The sequence below is a fragment of the Nycticebus coucang genome, chromosome 11 (assembly GCF_027406575.1).
Source record: "Nycticebus coucang isolate mNycCou1 chromosome 11, mNycCou1.pri, whole genome shotgun sequence".
Lineage (NCBI taxonomy): Eukaryota > Metazoa > Chordata > Mammalia > Primates > Lorisidae > Nycticebus > Nycticebus coucang.
The window spans coordinates 111,697,428-111,725,165 of NC_069790.1; the positions used below are offsets into that span (position 1 = coordinate 111,697,428).

The 27,738-nt window shown below is 37.6% G+C and overlaps 1 protein-coding gene and 1 pseudogene across 8 annotated transcripts in view; both read right to left on the reverse strand.

Moving 5' to 3' along the window:
- BRAF (B-Raf proto-oncogene, serine/threonine kinase) overlaps positions 1-27,738 on the reverse strand; it is a 228,796-nt gene that overhangs the window by 161,378 nt on the left and 39,680 nt on the right. The gene's annotated exons all lie outside the window — the stretch shown is intronic.
- On the reverse strand, positions 3,808-4,950 carry LOC128598711 (calmodulin-1-like; annotated as a pseudogene). The gene has a single exon (XR_008383687.1). The product of XR_008383687.1 is annotated as a calmodulin-1-like (transcript).

The window sequence follows — 27,738 nt, forward strand, 5'->3', positions numbered from 1 at the left end:
GCTGGCTCAGCGCCTGTAGCTCAAGTGGCTAAAGCACCAGCCACATACACCAGAGCTGGCTGGTTCAAATCCACCTGGGCCTCCCAAACAACAATGACAACTACAACCAAAATATAGTCGGGCGCCTGTGGTCCCAGGTACTTGGGAGGCTGAGGCAAGATAATTGCTTAAGCCCAGGAGTTTCTGCTGTGAGCTGTGGCACCACTGCACTCTACCCAGGGCAACAGCTTGAGGCTCTGTCTCAAAACAAACAAACAAACAAAAAATAGTTCAGCTAGCTTACTATCAAACCTGCAGCTAAATTACTTATCTGAGCAGTTCCTGCTTTTACTAGAAGCCTGGCCTATAAGAGATACAGCTTGCAAACATCCTGGCTGGGTCTGTAAACATTCTGAAGAATGGCCGTAGACAAAGCTACACGTAAGACCTGGAAAGGAACATTAACCAGGTTGTCCTGTGCCCAGTCAAAAGTCAAAGCAAATACCCCGTGTGGGGATTTGTATTATGGCCAGTAGGGCAGAGACTAAGGGAACAGCTCGAGCCCTGAAATATGAGCAGGAGGGGTTTTACCCTAATCACAGAGGAAGAAGCCTCTGGGTGGAGATCAGAAGAAAATTCTTCTGTTCCACTGATTCTTCAGAGGAGCCTGACACTGTCGGGTCTGCTCCATGGTAATCCTAAAGGGGATTACCTCCTCCAAGGAATCTGTGTGCGTGAACACAGATAGGAGGCTACACTCACACAAGCCTCAGGTTTCAGATTTCTCAAGGCTGCTCAAACCCTTAAAGTTAATAGACTAAGAGCTAACATGCTTACTCAGAGAAAGTGCTGACGTTTTTGTTCTCTTCCTCAGCTTACCCTCTGGGCTAAATGAGAAAACAGGCTTCAATAATAGCTGAGTGGAACAAACACTCACTCAGGGCCACTTGCTAGAACGCCACAAGCTAGCAGTGGTCCCCTGCTAGCTTGAGTTAGCAAATTAGAGTTATTCCCATCTTAAGGAAAATTCTTTGAAAATTCTGAGTGTCCTGTCTCTTTATCTCTTGCCCCTCCTTTTTAAAATTAAATCATAGCTGTGTACATTAATGCAATCATGGGGTACAATGTGTCCCTCACCCCCTTTAACTTTACTTTTCTTCAGTCAATTGCTGCCAGTTCCACAGGTCTTAAAGGACCCTGTCTAATGGGCAGGATCCCAGGAAAGGCAAATTTTACTACAAAGACTTAGGCTAATGAAAACCTAGCAGAGAGAGATTTGAAGATGCTATACTGCTGGACTTGAAGTGGCCATGAGCTGTGAAATGCAAGAAATTCCAGCAAGAAGCTGGAAAAGGCAAGAGATCAGATTCTTCCCTATAGCCTCCAAAGATTTATGGCCATCTTCTTTTCAAATACCTCTTCCATTCCATTCTTTACTAATAAAGGATGGCCTTGCTGACACCTTGGTTTTTACCCCGTGAAACCTATTTCTGAGCTCCAGAATTATAAGAGAATAAATTTGTGGTGTTAAAAACAACCAGGTTTGTCGTAATCTGTTATTGCAGCCATAGAAAGCAAAAACAAAGGGGGGGATCTAGAGGCTAATCTATATAAATATGCATAGACTGTATAAAATAACAAAATAACAAAACAATGACTACAACTAATGGAGAAAAGGGCCAGTATTAAAGCATTTTAAGAGGAGAGACCATGAATATCTTTTTGGCCTAGACGGATATCAAAACAACACAGAGGCCAACCTGTCCTACTGACAATATTTGACAATTCTCAATAAAAAGAGTAAGGCCTACAATTAACTATAACACACTGTATATATTAACAACAACAATAAAACTCCTAAGTCCCTAAAAATAAAAAGGCAAAAGTAGCATTTGCACTTCTGTAGTTGACTGTTAATTAATTATATCCTTAGATAACTGAACATTAAATGGAAAGAATTATGCATGCATCCTGCCTTTTTAGGAAAAATTGGTGTTATTCCCATCTTAAAGATGAAAGCTCTTTTTTATAAAAGAATGTAAAATGATATTAAATAACTGGTTCAAGAAAGGATCAAAGAATGCTAAAACCATTAAGCTGGGTGTGGTGGCTCACTCCTGTAATACTCGTGCTTTGGGAGGCCAGGAGTTCAAGGCTAGCCTGAGGAAGAGTGAGAGAACCTATCTTTATAAAAAATAGAAAAAAATTAGCCAGGCAGGTGGGCACACAGGGGACCACTGCTAGCCAGGCAGGTATGTGTTGGGAGTCTTAGCTATTCAGGAAGCCGAGGCAGAAAGATCTCTTGAGTTTGAGATTGCTATGTGCAATGAGCTGTGATGATGCTAAGCTAGAATGAGTGACAGAGGGAGACCTTGCCCCCCGCCCAAAAAAAGTTGATAGTGAATAGGATATTGATATAATGCCAAAATTTCCCCATACATTAAAGACAAAGGGGAAAACATACCCTTTTTTATTTATTTATTTTTGAGACAAGAGTCTCAAGCTGTCACCTGGGTGGCATCATAGCTCACAGCAACCTCCAACTCTTAGGCTCAAGCAATCCTCTTGCCTCAGTTTTTCTATTTTTAGTAGAGACAGCGTCTCACTTTTGCTCAGGCTAGTCTTGAACTCCTGAGCTCATGCAATCCACCTGACTCAGCCTTCCAGAGTGCTAGGATTACAGGCGTGAGTCACCATGCCTGGCCAAGGGAAAATATACCTTACAATGAATGAGAGATGTGGCTTAGAACTGTTAATAGTAGAATAATCCAACATATACCACATACCTCTTGATACGATGCAACACATATCACATACCTCTTGATATGATGGAACATAAATAACACATCACCCATGAAGTATACTTGCAAAACATTTAAATTGAATCTAATCAAGTCTTTATATTTAGCCTTTTTTTTTTAAGAGAGGGTCTGTACAGGGGCAAATCCATCAGAGTGACTGCAGACTTCTCTAATGAAACTTTCCAAGCAAGAAGACAATGGTCATCTACCTTTAATCTACTTAAACAGAACAATTTCCAGCCCAGAATTCTGTACCCTGCTAAGCTAAGCTTCAAAATTGATGGAGAAATCAAATCATTTACGGATATACAAACATTGAGGAAATTCGCCACAACAAGACCAGCTCTACAGCAAATACTTCAACCTGTTCTGCACAACGACAACTACAATGGATCAGCAGCAAAGTAAGAACTCAGAAATTAAAGGACAGAACCTAACCTCCACACTGATGCACAAGATAAAACTAAGCAATGGACTCTCACAAAGTAAGATGAATAGAATACTACCACACTTATCAATTATCTCAATAAATGTTAATGGCTTGAATTCCCCACTGAAGAGACATAGATAGGCTGACTGGATTAAAAAACACAAGCCATCCATTTGCTGTCTGCAAGAAACACACCTGGCTTCAAAAGACAAATTAAAGCTCCGAGTCAAGGGTTGGAAGACAATTTTTCAGGCAAATGGCATTCAGAAGAAAAGAGGAGTTGCAATCTTACTTTCAGATTCATGTGGATTTAAAGCAACTAAAGTCAAAAAAGACAAAGATGGCCACTTTATACTGGTCAAGGGAAAAATACAACAAGAAGATGTTTCAAGTCTAAATATTTATGCACCCAATTTAAATGCTCCCAGATTCTTTTTTTTTTTTTTGTAGAGACAGAGTCTCACTTTATGGCACTCGGTAGAGTGCCGTGGCCTCACACAGCTCACAGCAACCTCCAACTCCTGGGCTTAAGGCCATTCTCTTGCCTCAGCCTCCCGAGTAGCTGGGACTACAGGCATCCACCACAACGCCCGGCTATTTTTTTTTTTTTAAATTGTAATTTTTTTATTGGAAAACAAATATACAACTTGGAATGGATTTGAGGCAAATTGTGCCATAAGCAGATTTTCTTTAATTGGCTAAACAAAGTTTAAAAGCAAGTAACAATAAAAGAAAATGTTTCTGGTACAGGACCAGCAGTACAAAAAAAATAGTGTACGAGTACCTGGATAATACACCCGTTTTGCAATAGGGCAAACTTTTAAGTACATATTGTTGACTGTCCATAGTCCACGCAGAGTTACAACTCCACACTTCAACAACAACATGCTGACAGTTCCTAAAAAAACTACTTTAAAAAAAGGCATAACCCAGATGTTCCCTCATTTGACCAACTCCATCTAAGTTTAGATGTGCAGAAGGGCTTAGATATATCCAGAGTAAGCCGCATGCAACATGTTACTTGATCAATTTTCTAAAATAAGGTTTCAGGACAATGACAGTAAGATAAGGATAAGGGAAGAAAACATGGAGGAATGAAGTCCTAATTACTATACATGCATATTTTTTTGACAGTAGTGAGAAACCTTTTACAGATAAGTTACAAACAAAGAAAAGGCAAATAAACAATTTTGTACAAGAAATTTAACACATTCTGTACAATGTCTTCACTTTGCTGTCATCATTTGTACAAACTCTTCATAGTTTACTTGACCATCACCATCAATTATCTGCTTCCCTGATCATTTCGTCAACTTCTTCATCTGTTAACTTCTCTCCGAGGTTTGTCATCACATGGCGAAGCTCTGCTGCACTGATATAGCCATTGCCATCCTTATCAAACACACGGAATGCTTCTCTAATTTCTTCTTCACTGTCTGTGTCTTTCATTTTTCTTGCCATCACTGTCAGAAATTCAGGGAAGTCAACTGTGCCATTACCATCAGCATCTACTTCATTAATCATGTCCTGTAACTCTGCTTCTGTGGGATTCTGTCCAAGAGACCTCATTACAGTTCCCAATTCCTTTGTTGTTATAGTTCCATCACCATCCTTGTCAAATAGTGAAAAAGCTTCTTTGAATTCTGCAATCTGCTCTTCAGTCAATTGGTCAGCCATGCTGCAAGCGCTACCGGTTTCCGACACGCCACCACACAACCACCAACGCCTGGCTATTTTTTGGTTGCAGTTTGGCCAGGTTTGAACCCGCCACCCTCGGTATATGGGGCCGGCGCCTTACCGACTGAGCCATAGGCGCCGCCCGCTCCCAGATTCTTGAAACAGACTTTACTCAGTCTGAGCAATATGATATCTGATAATACCATAACAACAGGGGACTTTAACACTCCTCTTACAGAGCTGGACAGATCCTCTAAACAGAAATTAAACAAAGATATAAGAGATTTAAATGAGACCCTAGAACAACTGTGCTTGATAGACGCATATAGAACACTCCATCCCAAAGAAAGAATATACATTCTTCTCATCACCCCATGGAACATTCTCCAAAATTGATCATATCCTGGGACACAAAACAAATATCAACAGAATCGAAAGAATTGAAATTTTACCTTGTATCTTCTCAGACCATAAGGCATTAAAGGTGGAACTCAACTCTAACAAAAACGCTCCACCCTACACAAAGGCATGGAAATTAAACAATCTTCTGTTGAATAACAGATGGGTGCAGGAAGAAATAAAACAGGAAATCATTAACTTCCTTGAGCATAACAACAATGAAGACACAAGCTACCAAAACCTGTGGGATACTGCAAAAGCAGTTTTGAGAGGAAAATTCATCGCTTTAGATGCCTACATTCGAAAAACAGAGAGAGAGCGCATCAACAATCTCACAAGCCATCTTATGGAATTGGAAAAAGAAGAACAATCTAAAGCCTAAACTCAGTAGAAGAAAAGAAATATCCAAAATCAAATCAGAGATCAATGAAATTGAAAACAAAAGAATCATTCAGAAAATTAATGAAACAAGGAGTTGGTTTTTCGAAAAAATAAATGAAATAGATAAACCATTGGCCAGACTAATGAGAAATAGAAAAGTAAAATCTCTAGTAACCTCAATCAGAAATGATAAAGGGGAAATAACAACTGATCCCACAGAGATACAAGAGATCATCTCTGAATACTACCAGAAACTCTATGCCCAGAAATTTGACAATGTGAAGGAAATGGATCAATATTTGGAATCACACCCTCTCCCTAGACTTAGCCAGGAAGAAATAGACCTCCTGAACAGACCAATTTCAAGCACTGAGATCAAAGAAACAATAAAAAAGCTTCCAACCAAAAAATGCCCTGGTCCAGATGGCTTCACACCAGAGTTCTATAAAACCTTCAAGGAGGAGCTTATTCCTGTACTGCAGAAATTATTCCAAAAAATTGAGGAAGAAGGAATCCTCCCCAACACATTCTATGAAGCAAACATCACCCTGATACCAAAACCAGGAAAAGACCCAAACAAAAAGGAGAATTTCAGACCAATCTCACTCATGAATATAGATGCAAAAATTCTCAACAAAATCCTAGCCAATAGATTACAGCTTATCATCAAAAAAGTCATTCATCATGATCAAGTAGGCTTCATCCTAGGGATGCAAGGCTGGTTTAACATACACAAGTCCATAAATGTTATCCACCATATTAACAGAGGCAAAAATAAAGATCACATGATCCTCTCAACAGATGCAGAAAAAGCATTTGATAAAATCCAGCATCCTTTTCTAATTAGAACACTGAAGAGTATAAGCATAGGTGGCACATTTCTAAAACTGATTGAAGCTATCTATGACAAACCCACAGCCAATATTTTACTGAATGGAGTAAAACTGAAAGCTTTTCCTCTTAGAACTGGAACCAGACAAGGTTGTTCTCTGTCACCTTTACTATTAGTGCTGGAAGTTCTAGCCAATACAATTAGGCAAGACAAGGAAATAAAGGGACTCCAAATGGGAGTAGAGGAGGTCAAACTCTCCCTCTTTGCTGACGACATGATCTTATACTCAGAGAACCCCAAAGACTCAAGCACAAGACTCCTAGAAGTCATCAAAAAATACAGTAATGTTTCAGGATATACAATCAATGTCCACAAGTCAGTAGCCTTTGTATACACCAATAACAGTCAAGATGAGAAGCTAATTAAGGACACAACTCCCTTCACCATAGTTTCAGAGAAAATGAAATACCTAGGAATATACCTAACGAAGGAGGTGAAGGACCTCTATAAAGAAAATTATGAAATCCTCAAAAAGGAAATAGCAGAGGATATTAACAAATGGAAGAACATACCATGCTCATGGATGGGAAGAATCAACATTGTTAAAATGTCTATACTTCCCAAAGCAATCTACCTATTCAATGCCATTCCTATCAAAATACCAACATCATACTTCCAAGATTTGGGGAAAATGATTCTGCATTTTGTATGGAACCGGAAAAAACCCCGTATAGCTAAGGCAGTTCTTAGTAATAAAAATAAAGCTGGGGGCATCAGCATACCAGATTTTAGTCTGTACTACAAAGCCATAGTGCTCAAGACAGCATGGTACTGGCACAAAAACAGAGACATAGACACTTGGAATCAAATTGAAAACCAAGAAATGAAACTAACATCTTACAACCACCTAATCTTTGATAAACCAAACAAGAACATACCTTGGGGGAAAGACTCCCTATTCAATAAATGGTGTTGGGAGAACTAGATGTCTACATGTAAAAGACTGAAACTGGACCCACACCTTTCCCCACTCACAAAAATTGATTCAAGATGGATAAAGGACTTAAATTTAAGGCAAGAAACAATAAAAATCCTCCAAGAAAACATAGGAAAAACACTGGAAGATATTGGCCTGGGGTAAGACTTCATGAAGAAGACTGCCATGGCAATTGCAACAACAACAAAAATAATCAAATGGGACTTCATTAAACTGAAAAGCTTCTGTACAGCTAAGGAGACAATAACCAAAGCAAAGAGACAACCTACACAATGGGAAAGGATATTTGCATATTTTCAATCAGACAAAAGCTTGATAACTAGATCTGTAGAGAACTCAAATTAATCCACATGAAAAAAGCCAACAATTCCATATATCAATGGGCAAGAGACATGAATAGAACCTTCTCTAAAGATGACAGACGAATGGCTAACAAACACATGAAAAAATGTTCATCATCTCTATATATTAGAGAAATGCAAATCAAAACAACCCTGAGATATCATCTAACCCCAGTGAGAATGGCCCACATCACAAAATCTCAAAACTGCAGATGCTGGCGTGGATGTGGAGAGAAGGGAACATTTTACACTGCTGGTGGGACTGCAAACTAGTACAACCTTTCTGGAAGGAAGTATGGAGAAACCTCAAAGCACTCAAGCTAGACCTCCCATTTGATCCTGCAATCCCATTACTGGGCATCTACCCAGAAGGAAAAAAATCCTTTTATCACAAGGACACTTGTACTAGACTGTTTAGTGCAGCTCAATTTACAATCGCCAAAATGTGGAAAGAGCCTAAATGCCCACCAACCCAGGAATGGATTAACAAGCTGTGGTATATGTACACCATGGAATACTATTCAGCTACTAAAAAAAATGGAGACTTCACATCCTTCGTATTAACCTGGATGGAAGTGGAAGACATTATTCTTAGTAAAGCATCACAAGAATGGAGAAGCATAAATCCTATGTACTCAATTTTGATATGAGGACAATTAATGACAATTAAGGTTATGGGGGGGGAGGAAAAGGAGAAAGAGGGATGGAGGGGGGTGGGGCCTTGGTGTGTGTCACACTTTATGGGGGCAAGACATGACTGCAAGAGGGACTTTATCGAACAATTGCAATCAGTGTAACCTGGCTTACCCTCAATGAATCCCCAACAATAAAAAAAAAAAAAAAGAGAGGGTCTCACTCTGTCACCTTGGCTAGAGTGTAGTGATATTGCCATTAGCTCTATGTAAACTCAAACTCTTGGGCTCAAGTGGTCCTCCTGAGTAGCTGGGACTATAGGCACATGCCACCATATCTGGCCAAATTTTCCTTTTTTTTTTGCTCTTGCTTAGGTCTAACTCTTGGCCTTCCAAAGTGCTGGGATTACAGGCATGAGTTACCAGGCTCAACCATACTTAATTTTCAGTTTTGAAGAAATATGGAGGCTAAAGAAATATCCTACAATTGCTATAATGAAATAATGAGTCAAATACAGAATGGGACATTCTATTCTATAACACTTTTTTTTCTCTTTGAGAGTTAAAGCCATGAAGATCATACTGACCCAAAATGTGGGATATTCTACTGTTTAATAAATCATATCATGAGAAAACAAACTGGTAGTCTGTTCAAGACTAAAAGACAGGGCGGTGCCTGTGGCTCAGTGAGTAGGGTGTTGGCCCCATATATGGAGGGTGGCGGGATTGAAACCGCCCTGGCTAAACTGCAACAAAAAATAGCCGGGTGTTGTGGCAGGCGCCTGTAGTCCCAGCTACTCAGGAGGCTGAAGCAAGAGAATCACGGAAGCCCAAGAGCTGGAGGTTGCTGTGAGCTGTGATGTCACAGCATTCTACTGAGGGAACAAAGTGAGACTCTGTCTCTAACAACAACAGAAAGAAAGACTAAAAGACAAATAATTTACTGCATGTACAAAGAATAGATCTTTGGCGATGGAGGATAGCTTTAAGGGACATAATTGGGACAACTCTGGAAATCTGAAGATGTACTGCATGTAAGAATTGTTAATCTTCCTAGATATAATAATATTTTGGTTAGATGATATAATTTCCTTTTTCTTCCTTATTTAGAAGATATAAATACAGCAAAATGTTAACAATCATTGAATCTTGGTAGTGAAGGTAGTGTTTATGTGAATGTTTACTACACTATTATTTCTGTAGATTTTAGTTTTTCCTCTAAGTTTCTACTTCTTTTTCCTTTAATGTTAAGTAGTCTTCTTTCTCCCCAACAATGCTTTTTCTTATTAAAGACTGATTTATCTCTGATATTAGCCTATCTATACCAGCACTCTTACCACTATTTGGCTGGTAAATCTTTTCTCATTCTTTTACTTTCAAATATTACGTGTCTCTCATAAATGGATTATAGACAGGTTGTTTCTGTTAGTTTGTTTTGTTTTAAACATATTTGGCTGTATTTTAACCAAAGAATTTAGTTCATTTACATTTTCATAGCTGATCTGGGCGTTGTGGTGGGCACCTGTAGTACCACCTACTTGGGAGGCTCAAGCAAGAGAATTGCTTAAGCCCAGGACTTTGAGGTTGCTGTGAGCTGTGACACCACAGCACTCTACCAAAGGCCACATAGTGAGACTCTGTCTCAAAAAAAAAAAAACCCACAAAAAAACGTAACATTGAGTGAAAAAGCAAGTTGCAGGATATGTACAACTTTAAAATGTCAACAAATCCACTAAAAAAGGATTTTCTTTGTGAAAAAGGAAAGAGACTTTATTCTAACTTTATAGACCAGAGAGACACACATAGCCTTCAGTATAAAACAAAGACGTGTTAAAGGAAAACAAAGTAAGAGGCTGTCTTTTATAAAGAAAGTTTCCATCCAGATTCCCACTCTGGTCTACTATGCAAACGAGGGATGCAAACTTGTTTTAGTTCCAACTGGCTAACACTTGTTTAGTTCCGCTTGGTTGATAGCAGGTCACAGTCTATTGGTTAGGTCATTTCCTGGAAAGCTGCTGATTCAGGTGGCATAAATAGGAACGGACAAGTATGAAGACCCAAGTTAAGCAAGTATGTGGGTTCTCCGGGAACACAGAGTATGCGTGTGACCTCTAATCAGCAAATGGCCTCTTGACTATTTTGAATTTTGACCCAGTTAGCTACTCAGGCTGCATCTTGAAGGAAAGGCCCTTTCATGATTCACAAAAACATGCAATCAACATTCTGTATTGTTCTTGGATATACACCCATGGCAAAAATACAAAAATGTGTGTGGGTTGATAAACACTAAATTCAGGATAATGGTTACCTTTGAAAAGGGAGAAAGGGTATGGTGATGCCTGTGGCTCAGTGGGTAGGGCACCAGCCACATACACCCAGGCCGGCGGGTTCGAGCCCGGCCTGGACCAGCTAAACAACAATGACAACTGCAACAACAAAAAAAGGGCCAGGGCATTGTTGTGGGCCCCTGTAGTCCCAGCTACTTGGGAGGCTGAGGCAAGGATTGCTGTGAGCTGTGACACCATGACACTCTACCCAGGGCAACAGCTTGAGACTGTCTCAAAAAAAAAAAAAAAGGGAAAAGGGTAGAATCAAAGATAAGCCTATAAAGTAAATGCTTTATCTATGTTTATAATATTTTTTGTTTACAAAAATCTGAAATAAATATGACAAAAGACAAAATTCAACAAAACTGGGCAATGAGTACATAGTTATTATATTACTTCCTATACTTTTCTGTATGTTTTAAAAAGGAAAGAAATGAGGGCAGCGCCTGTGGCTCAAAAGAGTAGGGCACTGGCCCCATATGCTGGAGGTGGTAGGTTCAAACCCAGCCCCAGCCAGAAACTGCCAGAAAAATAGAAAGGAATGAGAGGGAGAGGAGAGAGAAGGAGGGAGGGAGGGAAAAAGACAGGGTATTGAGGTAGTATGTTGGTCAGCTCCTTCCAGCAATAAAACTTATGAAAGCTGTCCTTACTTTTGTAATTTGGGTGGACTTAATTAAGCCTGTCTTCTACAATCTCTGCATCCTAGAGGAAACCTGGTCAATGAATACACAACATTGTAGAGAACTCAAAGTCAGACTTCCCATTTAGAAAAGAAGCCTAGACTTATGTAACTAAAAAGTTCTTTAACAACTTAGTCCTTTATGTACAAACAGGCAGACAGGAATGACAACACTGTGAAAATCCAACAGGAGGAAAGAAAAAGATCACAATGAACAAATAGAATAACTGGGCAAGAAAAAAATGAAATTATTATTAAGAAAACATTTTAGAAGGAGTAAATAACAGAATGAGTAATTGTAAAGATCATGGTAGTGATCTGTAATATAAAGAAACTCCCGGGGTGGGGGAAGAGATGGATGATACAAATAAAAAGTTGAAGAGGTACTAAGAATACCATTGGGAAGATCAAAATACATTTAGTAAGAGTTGTAAGTGAAGAAAATAGAAGAAATAAAGAAAATACCAAAAATATGTGGAACTAAAGAAAAGCACCAGTATTCTGACTGAAAGGCCTTGGTGAAGGCTAAGGAGGATGAGTTATAAGATTCATATCTGAGGCTTGGCGCCTGTGGCTCAAGCAGCTAAAGCGCCAGCCACATCCTCCTGAGCTGGCGGGTTCGAATCCAGCCCGGGCCTGCCAAACAACAATGACGGCTGCAACCAAAAAATAGCCGGGCATTGTGGTGAGCACCTATAGTCCCAGCTACTTGGGAGGCGGAGGCAGGAGAATCGCTTGAGCCCAGGAGTTGGGGGTTGCTGTGAGCTGTGATGCCACTGCACTCTACCCAGGGCAACAGCTTGAGGCCTGTCTCTAAACAAAAACAAAAACAAAAAAGATTCATATCTGAATAAGTCCTAGTTTCTATGATTAAATTTGAGAAATCCAAAGCTGAAAAGGAAACCCTAAAATAGTCCTATAAAATAACTAGAATTAATTTGGCATCAGACCTTTCATTAGCAACAATAAAAGATAATCCCAACAATTTGGGAGGCTGAGGCAGGAGGATCACTTGAGCCCAGGAGTTGGAGATCAGCCTGATCAACACAGCAAGTCCCTGTCTCTACAAAAAAAATGTTTTTTAATTAGCCAGGCATGGTGGCACATGCCTGTAGTCCCAGCTACTCAGTAGGCTGAGGCAGAAGGATCATTTAAGCTTTGGAGTTGGAGTATGAGGCTGCAGCGAGTTATGGTCCCACCACTGAACTCCAGCTTGGGCAGCAGTGAGTAAGACACTGTATCTTGAAGAAGAAAAAATGGAGATGGAAGTATACTACTTGTTGCTTGTAGTTGTTAGAATTAGTGTAGTTGTTGTTAATTAGTGGGTTGGTGGGAATGGGGAGTAAATACTAGTAAGTCTGGAGGTTTCTTTTTGAGTGATAAAATGTTCTACAATGAGCTGTAGTGATGGTTGTACAAGTCTATGAATATACTAAAAAAATCACTAATTTGTACACAGTACATTGTATGGCATGTGAATTATGTTTTAGAAAAAAAGTCTTTTCAAAAAGGACATGGAATAATGTCTTCACTGTCCTGAACAAAACTGACTTTGAACCTAGAATTTTATACCTAGGCAAATGGCCAATCAAGTGTATAGGCAAATGAATACCTTTTTAACATGTACATTCTCAAAAAATTGCCTCACTTGGTTTGCTTGCTCATGCCTATAATCTCAGCACTTTGGGAGTCTGAAGTGGGAGAATCACTTGAACCCAAGAGTTCAAGACCAGCCTGGGCAACAAAGCAAGATCCTATTTCTATAAGAAATTAAAAAAAATGACCTGTCATCTTGGCATATGCATATAGTCCAAGGTACTAAGAAGATCAAGCCCAAAAGTTCAAGGCTGCAATGAGCTATGATTATACCACTGCACTATAGCCTGGGTGAGAGAACAAGACCTTTATCTCTTAAAAAAAATCATTTAAAAAACTTGCGTCAATGGGAATGACAGATCTCAAAACATCCCTATTTTTTCACCTTGATATTCACTTCTAGGAATTTTACTAGTATCTGAAAAACTGGAAAAATAAGGGTAGGTCTCTGGTCTCAGTATTTATAAAGAAAAAACAAATGATTCACCAGGTGAAATGATTTTTTAAAGGCACTATTTTTATATACAACAAAACACAAAACAGATGTGAATAAGTTGCCTCCCCCAGAAGAAACACAAAAAGCTATGTTTCAAAGTAGAACTTTATTTATAGCAATTGTAGCTATATAGTAAGAGGAGAGTGGTAACAAGAGAGGAGGGTGTCAGAAAAATTAGGCAAGAGGTCAGTTTATGAAGGGTCCCAACAGCCATGGTAAGTAATTTGAATTTTATTCTATGTACAAGAAGAATCTTAAGTTTGAAAAGTGGGTATGTTGACATAATCTGATTTACATTTTAATTATTAACAATTACCATCCCCATTTTATACATGAGAATATTGTGGCAACAAAGTGTAAAGTATCTTGTTCGTGGCCACTGAGCTAGTAAATGAAGTCAGGATTTAATTCAGGACACTAGAACTCCAGAGCAGTGTGTTGTATGTGTGTATATGTGTGTGTATGTGTGCATATGTGTGTGTGTGTGTGTGTGTGTAGTATGTGTGTGTATATATATATATATTACAGTGCCTCTAATATCACTATAAGGGAGAAGGAATTATAGGGGGATGGACAAGAGTGAATGCAGGGAAGACCAGTAGAGACTACTGGTTGAGATGACTGCTTGCACTAAAGTGGAAATGGTAAAGATAGAGAAAATTTAGTGAATCTGGAATGAATTTTAAGGGTAGAGGAAAAAAAGACTCACTAATGGATTAGACATAGGGAAAGAGTGACAGAGAAAAATAAGAATCAAGGCTGGCTCCAACAGTCTAGTTTAGAGCAACGGGGGTGGGACAGTGATGCCATGAATGAAAGAAATCAGTATTTACAAGATTGGTAAAGAGAGACACTAAAAATGGTTGAGAAGAAACAGACATTGAGGTAGGACAAAATACTCAGTGAAGAAAATCTATTGGCTAAGAATATGAACATGAGATAGCAGCTAGAAGACACTAGGAAGTGTGGGATTTATGTATCTGTACATAGTTGGTCATTTGTATTTACATACATTTGCAAACGTATTGGAGCTAGGAGATAATAGAACATGTTGGTGTAGGAAAAATACAACAGACAGAAGAAAATGATGATGTGGAAGAGCGATATTAACCACGGGAAATAAGCTCTAGGGATGGCCAGAAGAAATGAAATCTAAGTCACAAAGAGAGGAATTAGACTACTACGGATGGTCTTTGACAAGTGAAAGGAAGACATGAAAACTGATGTAGATAGGTTTGTAGAATTGGTGGTACAAGAAGACAACAGCTACATCTAATCTCTCAGTAAAGTTTGAAGTGAAATCCACAGATGAGAGTAGCAGGTATGAGATGTCTGCAATGCCTTTTTTTTTTTTGAGGCGGGGTCTCATTGTTGTCCAGGCTCAAGTGCTATGACATCATCATAGCTTACTGGAATCTCAAACTGCCCGCCTCAAACAATCCTCCCGCCTCAGCCTCCCAAAGTGCTAGGATTACAGGTATGAACCCCTGGGCTCAGGTTGGAAATGTACTTTAACAGGGAAAGTGAAGAAGCAATTGCACTACTAGACAATGTTGATTCCCTGTAGAGAGTTCTGGCATAAATTTAAAGCAGTACTTTCAATTGCCTACATGCAAGTGGTTGGCATTTTGTCAGGCGTGTATAGTGAGGGGGGAGAAGAATTAGAGAGCCAAAGATAGTATCTTGGCCCTGAGGTCTGTAGGTTGTGAAGAAAAAAGTTTCCCTTGAAAAGGGTGAAGATCAAGTGCTATAAAAAGGGGTCAGACAAATGTCTACGATCCTTTTAAAGTTTAAGGAAGACATTGAGGCTTTAGGAGTTTGTTAATCATAGTTCCAGGATTCGTTTGGCCTGGCAGAGGATGAGAAATAAAAATAGGGAAGTGACATTCATGAAATCAATGAGCAGAAAATATCCTAACTTTCAGTTAAACTTAGACATTCATCTGAAATTGAGTAAGGGGATCAAAAATTTTTTTTCTGACTAATTAAAGGCAGATAAATTCAAAGTAATCTGTAGGTAGGAAAAAAACAAACAGTACCACAAACTGGTACTGTCTACAAACTTATCCACTAAATTTCCTTAACTTTTAAAAATTGAGCAAATAAGGCCAGGCACAGTGGCTCACACCTCTAATACCTTTGGGAGGCCAAGGCAGGCAGATCGCCTGAGCTCACGAGTTTGAGACCAGCCTGAGCAAGAACGAGACCCCACCTCTAAAAATAGCCAGGTGTAGTCATGGGAGCCTATAGTCCTAGCTAAACAGGAGGCTGAGGCAAGAGAATCGCAATTCACCCACCATGGCCTCCCAGAGTGCTAGGGTTACAGGTGTGAGCCACCTCCCCCAGCCTACATGAAATATTTAAAACTCTATATCCCAGGTAAGCTTAGTGGGGACTGACATAATCACATTTAAGAGGGCTCAACTGAGATAAGAGAAATAAGGTCAGGATAAAATTAAAAAATAAGATAAATAAATAAATAAATAAAGGGAAACAAAAGCCACCTTAGGCAAGATGTTTTGTTCTTTCACAACTGGGTTTCCATGAGAGAATTAAGTCCTAATGACCCTTAGTATCCAGCATTAAGTAACAAGTTACCTTCTCTCCATGCATTTAGAATGGTACTTCAAAACTCTCAAGATCAGAGGCATCACTCTACCAGACTTCAGGTTATATTACAAATTCACAGTAATCAAAACAGCATGGTATTGGCACAAAAATAGACACAGACATACGGAACAGAATAGAAACCAGTCTCTTATCTCCATTTGATCTTCGATGAACCAAACAAAAGCAAACACTGAGGAAAAGAATCCCTATTCTATAAATGGCACTGGGAGAACTGGATAACCACATGTAAAAGACTGAAACTAAAACTGCAGCTTCCACTACTTATAAAAATTGACTCAAGATGGATAAAGATTTAAACCTAAGACATGAAACAATAAAAATCCTAGCAGAAACTCTTAACAATGTCAGTCTGGGAAAGATTTTATGAAGATTTCACTGGCAATCACAACAACAATAAAAATAAACAAAGGGGCCTTAATTAAGCTGAGAAACTTCTGCACAGCTAGGGACACAACAATTAAACAGACAACTTTCAGAATGGGAAAAGACATTTGCATGTTATAAATCTGACAAAGGGTTGATAACTGGAATTTACACATAACTCAAATTAATCAACAAAAAAAGAGCAAACAATCCCACCTTTCACTAGGCAAGAGACATGAATAGAACCTTCTCTGAAGAAGGTGAATAGTTAACATAGGAAAAAATGCTCATCGTCCTTACTCATCAAAGAAATGCGTATCAAAACCACCCTGAATATCACCTAACCCCAGTGAGAATGGCCCACTTTGTGCAGATGCAGTGGAGAGAAGGGAACACTTTTGCACTGTTGGTAGGACTGTAAACTAATACAGTCTCTTTGAAAGAAGTATGCAGAATCCTGAAAGAACTCAAAATGGACCTTCCATTTGGTACTGCAATCCCATTACTAGGCATCTACCCAGAAGAAAAAAAACCTTTTATCATAAGGACATATGCACTAGGTTGTTCATTGCAGATCAATTTATAATCGCCAAAATGTGGAAACAACCTAAATGCCCATCAAACCCAGGAATGGATTAATAAACTGTGGTATACCTATACCATGGAATTTATTCATCCATACAAAGAGATGGAAATGTTACATCTTTTGTGTTTACTTGGATGGAGTTGAAACACATTCTTTTTTTTTGCAGTATTTGGCCAGGGCTGGGTTTGAACCTGCCACCTCCAGCATATGCGGTAGGCACCCTACTCCTTTGAGCCACAGGTGCCGCCCTGAAACACATTCTTCTTAGTAAAGTATCATAAGAATGAAAAAGCAAGTATCCAATGTACTCAATACTAATATGAAGCCAGTAGACGAACTAATACATGCTCACACAAAATAAAAAGGGGGAGAGAATGGGGGGGGAGGAGGGATGGGAATTGGGAGTGCTCCCACTTAATGAGCACAATTTAAGGGTATATGGCACACCTCCTGGGTATGGTACACAACTACGACAGGGACTCTACCTAACAAATGCAAACATCGTAACCTAATTGTTTGTACCCTCATATAAATCTGCAATTAAAAAAAAAAACTCTAGAGAGATGGAGGAGTTAAAATATGTGCTCACTAGTTTTACGTGTTTTTTTTTTTTTTAGTAAACCCTGAAACAAAGAATGATATTTTATGAAGAGTACTTTATGGTATTTTAGTGTTTTAAAGATACAAATGTTACTGTAAACTCAATGGAAGAATATCACCCAGCTGTTTATTTGCTTTATGTGCTTTTCCCCTTCCAAAAAAAATACTGTCAGTTTTAAAAGATACTGCAATTTCTCTATCAATAAATGATCTCTCCAGTTTTCATTTCCATTTCCCCTGTGACATATACTATAATAAGTATGTGACAGAAGTATTATGGGATATATATTGCATCAATTTTACACTGTGCTTACTAGGCACTGTTTACTACACTATATATATTAATTCATTCAACTCCTCCTAACTCCTCAATGAGACTGGGACTATTACTATCATCCCTATTTTACCGATTAGGAAACAGGGAAGTAAAAAAACCCTTGGCCTAAGTCAAGACAGTTAATAAGCAGCAGAATTACCCTTATATTGTATGGCCTAGGTCTCTATGAGAAGAAGAAATATTCCATCATTAGGTATTCTAACCAAGAGCAACTAACACTTCATACATTTCATAGCACACAGGTGGGTTAGAACTTTGAGATAATTAGCATTTAGGTAAAATTGGATCAATGCAGATTCATTTCTTCATTCAATAAATATTAAATGAATACCAGGTTCTAGGCCAGTGGTTCTCAACCTTCCTAATGACACGACCCTTTGATACAGTTCCTCATATTGTGGTGACCCCTAACCATAAAATTATTTTTGAGTAGCAATGAAAATAATTTTATGGTTGGGGGTCACCACAACATGAGGAACTGTATTAAAGGATCGCGGCATTAGGAAAGTTGAGAACCACTGTTCTAGGCAATGAAGACAATGTAATTAAACCTAAGTCACTGACCTCATGGAGAATACATGCTAGGTGAAGGAAGACAAGCACTGAACAAACAGAATATATAAGGATAAAAAAAAATAGAGAAAAATAGAAAGTGGTGAGCAGGATGGAGGTGGGTGGCTATTCATTTTGTAGCAAGGTCAAACTTAAGGGTCTCACTGATATGTATGTATACAGTACACACCCGAAGGAAATGAAACAAGTTCACTATGCAGGTATATAAGAGGAAACTACTACAAACAGAAGGGAAACAATGCAGAAAGCATTAAGGCAGGAGCAAAATCAGTGCTTACATTTCAAACAAAATCAGATGACTACATTAAGGACCCCAATTAATGACTTCTCTAGGCCCACCTTTTACTGTATGACTTTGTAACCCCCTGTCCACTCTGATCCTGGGCTTCTCTCCTTGCTTTATGATACACTGCAAGGTGCTATCAGCAAACACAACCCAAACAGAGGGTTAAAATGGAAATATGCACATCTTCTTGTCCTCCTGCACAACTGAACTTGCTTGCTCTTTCACCAGTCTTGCTATGAGAATATGTCTAAGCTAGCCTACTAGAACAAAGTTGTTCCACTCAAGGCCATCCCAGTCTAGCTAGGGAGAACCATCAATTGGTCACAGACATATAAATGAACACAGTCCAGCTTAGTACAGCCCAGAATAGCCTGCTCATAGACTCAGTAGTTGTTTTAAGCACCAGGCGTTGGGGTGCTTTGTTACACAATAGAAAATACATTATGTTAGAAGAACGGATGTATACAACAGGACAAGACATAAAAACTTGTATATGAATGTTCATAACAACATTTGGATATTCAAAAAAGTTAAAACAACCCAAATCTTGATCAGCTAATGAATAACTAAAGTGTGGTATATCTAGTCAATGGAATTTTATTCAGTAATAAGAAATAAAATACTAATATATACTACAACATGAATAAACTTTGAAAACATTGTACAAAGTGAAAGAAGCAGTCACAAATAACCGCATATTTTATGATTCCATTTGTAGAAAATATCCAAAATAAAGAAATCCATACAGACAGAAATTAGATTGTAATTCACTCCTTGGTACACAGACTCACCAACAAAGAACTTTACTGATCTTTAATTGTTTGAGCAAAATCTCTGACAAACATTTCCCTGAATACTAAGTAATGTATGGGAACTCAAGAGCAACTCTTAGGAAGTCAAGCATAAGAGTAAAAACTAAGGGAGGGTAAAAAACAAAACAAAACAGATAAACTAAGCAGAAACATCAGCAGCCACACATTACAGAGGAGAAACACACCTCAAAGATTTAGTCCAGCTATAAATCTTAGAACACAGAACAGCTAACTGAGAATGATGAAAGTGAATAGGAGCAGACAGACCAGGAAAGAGGACCAGAATTTGTTTTGAATTATCAACAAACCAACAGTGAGTTTACTTTAAAAAAAAAAATTCCAAAGACTATACACTCAGGGATCATTTCTATAGTTTATTACTAGAAAAGTCTCTCTGAATTTGTAGAGCACCATTGAAGAATAAAACATTTACTTCTAAAAATAAAAATAAAAATATTCCAGTATCTCCCAGCCAACTCAGAAGGGGGCAGTGGAACACAAACAAAGAGCTCCCAGGGAAACCCACCAGCTGTAGCTCAAAGAAAAGAAAAAGAAACAAGTAATGCTCAAAGACAATGTTTAGGTTTTTTTCCCTCCCTTTTCCCAAGCCAACACACTAGGAATCCCCCTGGTCCTAGCAGCAATAATGTAATCTTCACAAACTAGCCAACATTCTGAGGTTTCCCCAATTGATTGAGCTACAAGATATTGGCCAACACTACTTAAAACAAAACAAAACAGACTTCTTGATCTTCCTGAGATCAAGTCAAAGAAATGCATGCCAGACTGGGGTAACTAAAGCTCCAACTTGCTGGCTGCAGGACTGGAAAAAGTGGAGCCCCAGAACCAGAATATACCAAAAAAAATGGAGAGAGGGTTGGACTTGGCAAAGAAACACCATACAGTTGTTGATGAACTACTGGGCCCAACCCTGAGTTGAACATGTGTGGATCTAATCCTACTTAGCACATGAAAGACTTTGAGAACTAAACTGACAGACTACCACATAGGCCTCAGGATGAGCACTGGGATATATGTGTATACATGTAACAGATCAGCACATCACCATAAAGACTTTGAACACTTAAGTGACATTAGTACCATACTCCACAGGAGGTAGGTTGGAACTTACAGCCTAAACCTAAACATGCTGACTACTTGTTACAACAAAAAATAAGAACATTTCTCATGGAATTTAAACAAGACCCAGAGTTCTTTAACAAAATAGTCAAAATGTCCAGGACACAAAATTATTCATCATACAAAGAACTTTAGAATACTCCCAACTTGCATGGAAAAGACAGTTAAAAGAAACTAATCCCCAAATGACCCAGACGTTAAAGTTTTCTGACAAAAACTTTAAAGCAGTTGTAATAAAAATGCTCTAAGAAGCAACTGAAAACACTCTTAAAACCAATGGAAAACTAGAGAGTCTCACCAAAGCAATAAAAAAACAGAATAATCAATAGAACTCTAGAACTGGAAATAACAACAAAAATTTTAAACTCAATGGTCGGACTTAATAGCCAAATTAAGATGAGAAAGGGAACTTTATCTTCAGTGAACTTGAAGATAAAGCAACAGAAATGATCTAATATTAACAGCATAATGGAAAGATGGAAATAAAATTAATGAACCTTAGGGTGCTATGAGACAGCAACAAAAAGGTTTAACATTCGTGTCACTGAACTTCTAAGAGAAGAATACAATGATTAAAAATATCTGAAGAAATAATGTCTACAACCCCCTCAAATCAGACAAAAGACATAAAACTCTAGATTCAAAAGGCTGAGTCTTCAAATGGATAAATACATAGAAATACATAGTTTCATATAACATTAAGGGTTGAAAATGAAACAAAGAAATTATCTTGTTAGAAACACCTAATACTGTAACATTGTGGTTTTGCTTTACTCTCAGGACTATTTGTTAGGTCTGTGGGAAGGAACTACAAGATAATCGGTAAAAGTATGAGAGACCTAATTAATTTGTTTTCACTTTGGGTGTTGTCATAACTCTCTAATCTGTACCTTCTTGAGTGTGATGGCATCAAACTAAGAACCAGGCAGATCAATCTACTCTAAAAAGGCTGTCTTAAAGGTAAAAGTGACTTCAGCCTTTGAGATGCTAAGGCTACCCTGGATGGACAGCAGGAGAATCACATGTGAAATTCCTTGAATAAATATTTATTCATTTTGCCTAATACCACAGTAAAAAAAAAACAACTTTTAACACACACCCTCCCCCCCCCGCCCCACAAAATAAATTATCTTGAAAGCAGAGAAAAACAATCCATAAACTATAGGGGAATACTACTTCAAATGACTACAGATTTCTCATCAAGAAGGCCAGAAGGAAGTCATGTAAGATTTTAAAGTGAAAGAAAAACAAAAAACTATCAACCTAGAATTCTATATTCAGTGAGAATATCTTTCAACAATGACCATAAAACAAGGATATTTTCAAATAAATTAAAAATAAGAAAATCTGCTACAAGGAGACCTGCTTCAAAAGAACTGCTTACCAAAACAACCCCCCCAAAACAAAAAACATGTTCATACAGAAGCAAAATGATTTTAGAAGGAAATATGGGACAGCAGGATAAAGAGCAACCAAAATGGTAAATATCCAAGTAAAGATGATACATTAAACTCCACTTTGTTTCCTTAATTGAGTTCAATAGTTGAATGGAAAAACTATTGCCTACAGAAACTTTCAATAACTGCACATGTAAAATGCAGCCAATAATAAGAGAAAGAGGGAAGGGGAGATAAAGAAACCTAAAGAGGTTAACATTTCCATAATCCACTAAAGAAATAAAGAATTAATTCTAAATAGATAATGAAAGCTTAATGAATATTTTAATTTCTAGAGCAATCAGTAAAACTATATAATGAAAGATTTTTTTTAAAGCTTTAACAGGTAGATTTAAAAGGAATACAAAAAATTGTTCCAATAATCCAAAAGAAGGCAGGAATAAAGAAACAGTAATAGAAGACAGGAGAAACTAACAAAACAAATTACTGAACTAGTAAATCTAAATCCAAACATATCAAAATTACATTAACATGAATGGTCTAGATATAAATTAAAAGACAAAGATTATCAGAAGGGTTTTAAAAAATGAGCCAACTCTGTGTAGTATATAAGTAACTAATTTCAAATACAATGACACAGTTTAAAAGTAGAAGTATCAGGAAATATATTTAATGAAAAAACTTTAATCAAAAGAAAGCCATGCTGGCTATGTTAATATCAGCATAAAACAAGAGGGGGAAGAAAAATGACATTAAACAATCATAAAGGGGTTAATTCACCAAGAAAAATAAACTAACATGTATGCATCTAATAACAGAGTTTCAAAAAACATGAAAAACACAGAACATGAATGAAGACAAATTCATAATTATATGTGATGACTTCAGGAAAAGAACTAGTAGACACAAAATTAGTAAGGATATAAAAGAAACAGCATCATTAACCCACCAGATCTAACTGATACTTACATAACAATTCAACAACATCAGAATACACATTCTTGTTAAATGCATATGGTACATTTACCAAAACAGATCATATCCTGAGTCGTAAAGCAAACTTTCACAAGTTTGAAAGAATACAGAGTATGGTCTCTGACCATAACAGAATTAAACTACAAACAGGAAATTAAATGGAATCTCTAAACTCCTAGAAATTAAACACACTCCTAAATTATCTGTGTCAAGGAAGTCCCAAAACTATACATAAATATCCCTCATAAAAACAGAAGCAAAATAATTAACAAAACATTAGCATATTGAATTCAGCTATTATAAAAAGTATAATAGACCATTACGATAATTACAAAATTGCAAGGCTAATTCACTATTCAATTGAATGGTAATGACCTAAATGAAGCTTTGCAGTGAACTTTACTTTATTAAATTTATAACATTATATTGGAAAATAAAAATGGTCTCAATCCATCTTAAGAAATTTGAAGAAAAGCAAAATAAACCCAATGGAAACAGGATGTAAGTGCAGTAGAATCTTCATAGTTGACTAACTCCCTAATTGACCATCTACCTCCTTCAGTTGACATAATTTTCATAGACCAAACATACATCACAGGTACATTATCAGTACAGTAGCCCTACTTCCTTATGGTGACCACCTCTGAATGTTGACCAGTTTGTTATAGTCCTTTAGGTGATCAACTTACAGAGGGTCTACTGTAATAAAAAGTAGAAATCAATGAAATTAACAACAAAAAAATTAAAAAAGTAAAAAAAAAAAATTTTTTTTTTTTTTTTTGAGACAATCTCACTATGTTGCCCTTGGTAGAGTGCCGTGGCATCACACCTCATAGCAACATCAAACTTGGGCTTACGTGATCCTCTTGCCTCAGCCTCCTGAGTAGCTGGGACTACAGGTGCCCGCCACAACACCTGGCTATTTTTTGTTACAGTTGTCATTGTTGTTTAGCTGGCTGGGGCTGGGTTAAAAACGAAATAGAAAAAATTAATGAAAGCAAAAGTTATTACTTGAAAATATCAATAAAATATATAAATCTCTAGCAAGTCTGACAAAGAAAAAAAGAGAAGAAGCAAATTGCCAATACTGGTAATAAAAAACACTCTCCCTCAGGTATTTAAAGATTAATTAGAGAATAATATGAAAAACTTAACAAACATAAATGCCAAATCATAGAAAAAATGAACCAATTCCTCAGAAACCACAGAAAAACAAAACTCTTACAAGGTGAAATAGGTAATCTGAATAGTCTTATAACTATAAAAGAAATTAAACTTGGCTTGGCACCTGTGGCTCAAAAGGATAAGGCTCCAGCCACATACACCTGAGCTGGTGGGTTTGAATCCAGCCCGGGCCCGCCATACAACAAAGACGGTTGTAACCAGAAAAAATAGCCGGGCATTATGGCAGGTGCCTGTAGTCCCAGCTACTTGGGAGGCTAAGGCAAGAGAATCGCTTAAGCCCAGGAGTTGGAGGTTTCTGTGAGCTAAGATGCCATGGCACTCTACCCAGGGTGACAGCTTGAGGCTCTGTCTCAAAAAAAAAAAAAAAAAGAAATTAAACTCGGCTTGACGCCTGTGGCTCAAGTGGCTAAGGCTCCAGCCACATACACCTGAGCTGGTGGGTTTGAATCCAGCCCGGGCCTGCCAAACAACAATGACGGCTGCAACCAAAAAATAGCTGGGTATTGTGGGGGGTGCCTGGAGTCCCAGCTACTTGGGACGCGGAGGCAGGAGAATCGCTTGAGCCCAGGAGTTGGAGGTTGCTGTAAGCTGTGATGCCACGGCACTCTACAGGGTGACAGCTTGAGGCTCTGTCTCAAAAAAAAAAAAAAAAACAAAGAAAGAAAGAAAGAAACTCATAGTTTAAAACCTTTTTAAAAAGAAATTTCTAGATCCAAATGGTTTCAATGGCAAATTCTACCAAATATTTAAAGAAGAAATAAGACCAATTCTCCAAGATGTCTTTCATAAAATTGAAAAGGAGGGAATACTTTCCACATCACTTTCTGAGGCCAACATTACCCTTACACTGATATGAGACAGTACAAAAAAAGGAAACTTTATAACAATATCTCTCATAAATACAAAGTCAAGAAAGACATCACAAGAGAAATTAGAAAATACTTTCAGATAAATGAAACACAAAACACAATATACCAAAATTAATGTGATACAGCAAAAACAGACCCCAGAGGGAAATTTTTAGCTATAAATGTTCACCCCTACTTCACAGTATACACAAAAATTAACTAAAAATGGATAAATGACATAAATAAAACAGCAAAAATGACAAACCTCTTAGAAGAAAACATAGGAGGAAATCTTAATAACCTGGAATTCAGCAGTTGATTCTTACATATGACACCAAATGTATGAGCAACAAAGGAAAAAAATAAACTGAACCTTTTCAAAATCAAAAACTTTTGTGCAAAGGACATTATCAAGAAACTGAAAACATAAGTCATGGAAAAAGCCCAAGTGCCCATCGATCCACGAATGGATTAATAAATTGTGGTATATGTATACCATGGAATACTATGCAGCCTTAAAGAAAGATGGAGACTTTACCTCTTTCATGTTTACATGGATGGAGCTGGAACATATTCTTCTTAGTAAAGTATCCCAAGAATGGAAGAAAAAATACCCAATGTACACAGCCCTACTATGAAACTAATTTGGGACTCTCACATGAAAGCTATAACCCAGTTACAACTTAACAATAGGGGGAAGTGGGAAAGGGGGGGGTGGGTAGAGGGAGGGGTAAAATAAAAAAAAAAAAAAAAGAAACTGAAAACAACCCCACATGATGGGAGAAAATATGTGCAAGTTATTTATCTAATAAGGGTCTAGTATCCATAATATATAAAGGATCTCAAGGAAGTACAGAGTAGAATAGTAATTAGCAGGAAAAGTAAGAGAAAGTGAAAGAGGGTAATGGAGAAAAGTTGGTTAAGTATAAACATACAGAGAGACAGAAGGAATGAAGTCTAGCATTCAACACTATACTGTAAAAAAATTACAGTTAACAACAATTTCTTGTATTTCAAAATAGCTAGAAGAGAAGACTTGTAATGTTCCTAGCACAAATTAAAGATAAATGAAGTGACAGACAATCCCAATTACCCTGATTTGATCATTGCATATTGCATACCTGTATAAAAACATCACACAACCCCCCCAAATATGTAAAGCTATAGTGATTAAAAAGTACAACGAAAGAGAACTCTTACAACAACAAAAAGAAATTAAAAAATGGAGAAAGGACTTAAATAGACATTTCTCCCAAGACTGAAAAACTAGCCAAAAAGCTTATGAAAGATGCTCAACATCATTAGTCATTAGACATAGGCAAATGAAAAACAGAAATATTTCTTCACACTTATAAGGATGCCTATTACAAAAAAAAAAAAAGAAAGAAAGAAAATAAGTGTTTGTGAGAATGTAAAGAAACTAGAAGGAACTCTGACACACGGCAGGTGGGAATGTAAAATGGTATAGGTGATGTGGAAAATACTGTAGTAGTTCCTCCAAAAAGTTAAAAGCAAAATGATTATATGACACACCTATTAGACTTGTGGGTATATACCCAAAAGAATTGAAAACAAGTAATCAAATACTTACATACCAATATTCTTAGCAGCATTAATTACAACAGTCAAAAGGTACAAATAATCCTAAAATGTTCCACAGATAAATGAACAAATTGTGTTACGTACAAACATGATATTGTTCAGCCATAAAAAGGAATGTAATTCAGGTACACCTTTAGGCTCCACTTCTAATTCCAGTTCTCTCGCTGTTTCCACCACATCTATAGTTACTTCCTCCCCTGAAGTCTTGAACCTCTCAAAGTCATCCATGAGGACTGGAATCAACTTCTTCCAAATTCCCGTTAATGTTGGTATTTTGACCTTCTCCCATGAATCATAAATGTTCTTAGTGGCATCTATGCTGGTGAATCCTTTTCAGAAGGTTTTCCATTAACTTTACCCAGATCCATCAGAGGAATCATTGACAGTGATGGCCTTAAGAAGTGTATTTCTTAAAATATTAAGACTGAACAGTCAAAATTACCCCTTGATCCATGGGCTACAGAATTCTCAGGCATAAAAACATAAATCTCCTTATACAATGCTACTGTGTTCTACTTTATTGTTCTTTTTCTTTATATTTATTTTTAATTATTAAATCATAGCTGTGTACACTAATGCGATCATGGGGCACCATATACTGGTTTTATAGACCGTCTGACACATTTTCATCACACTGGTTAACATAGCCTTCCTGGCATTTTCTTAGTTATGTGTTAAGACATTTATATTCTACATTTAGTAAGTTTCACACGTACCCTTGTAAGATGCACCGCAGGAGTAATCCCACCAATCACCCTCTCTCCACCCCCCTCCCCTCTCCCCCTACTCTTAGGTTATAACTGGGTTATAGCTTTCATGTGAAAGCCATAAATTAG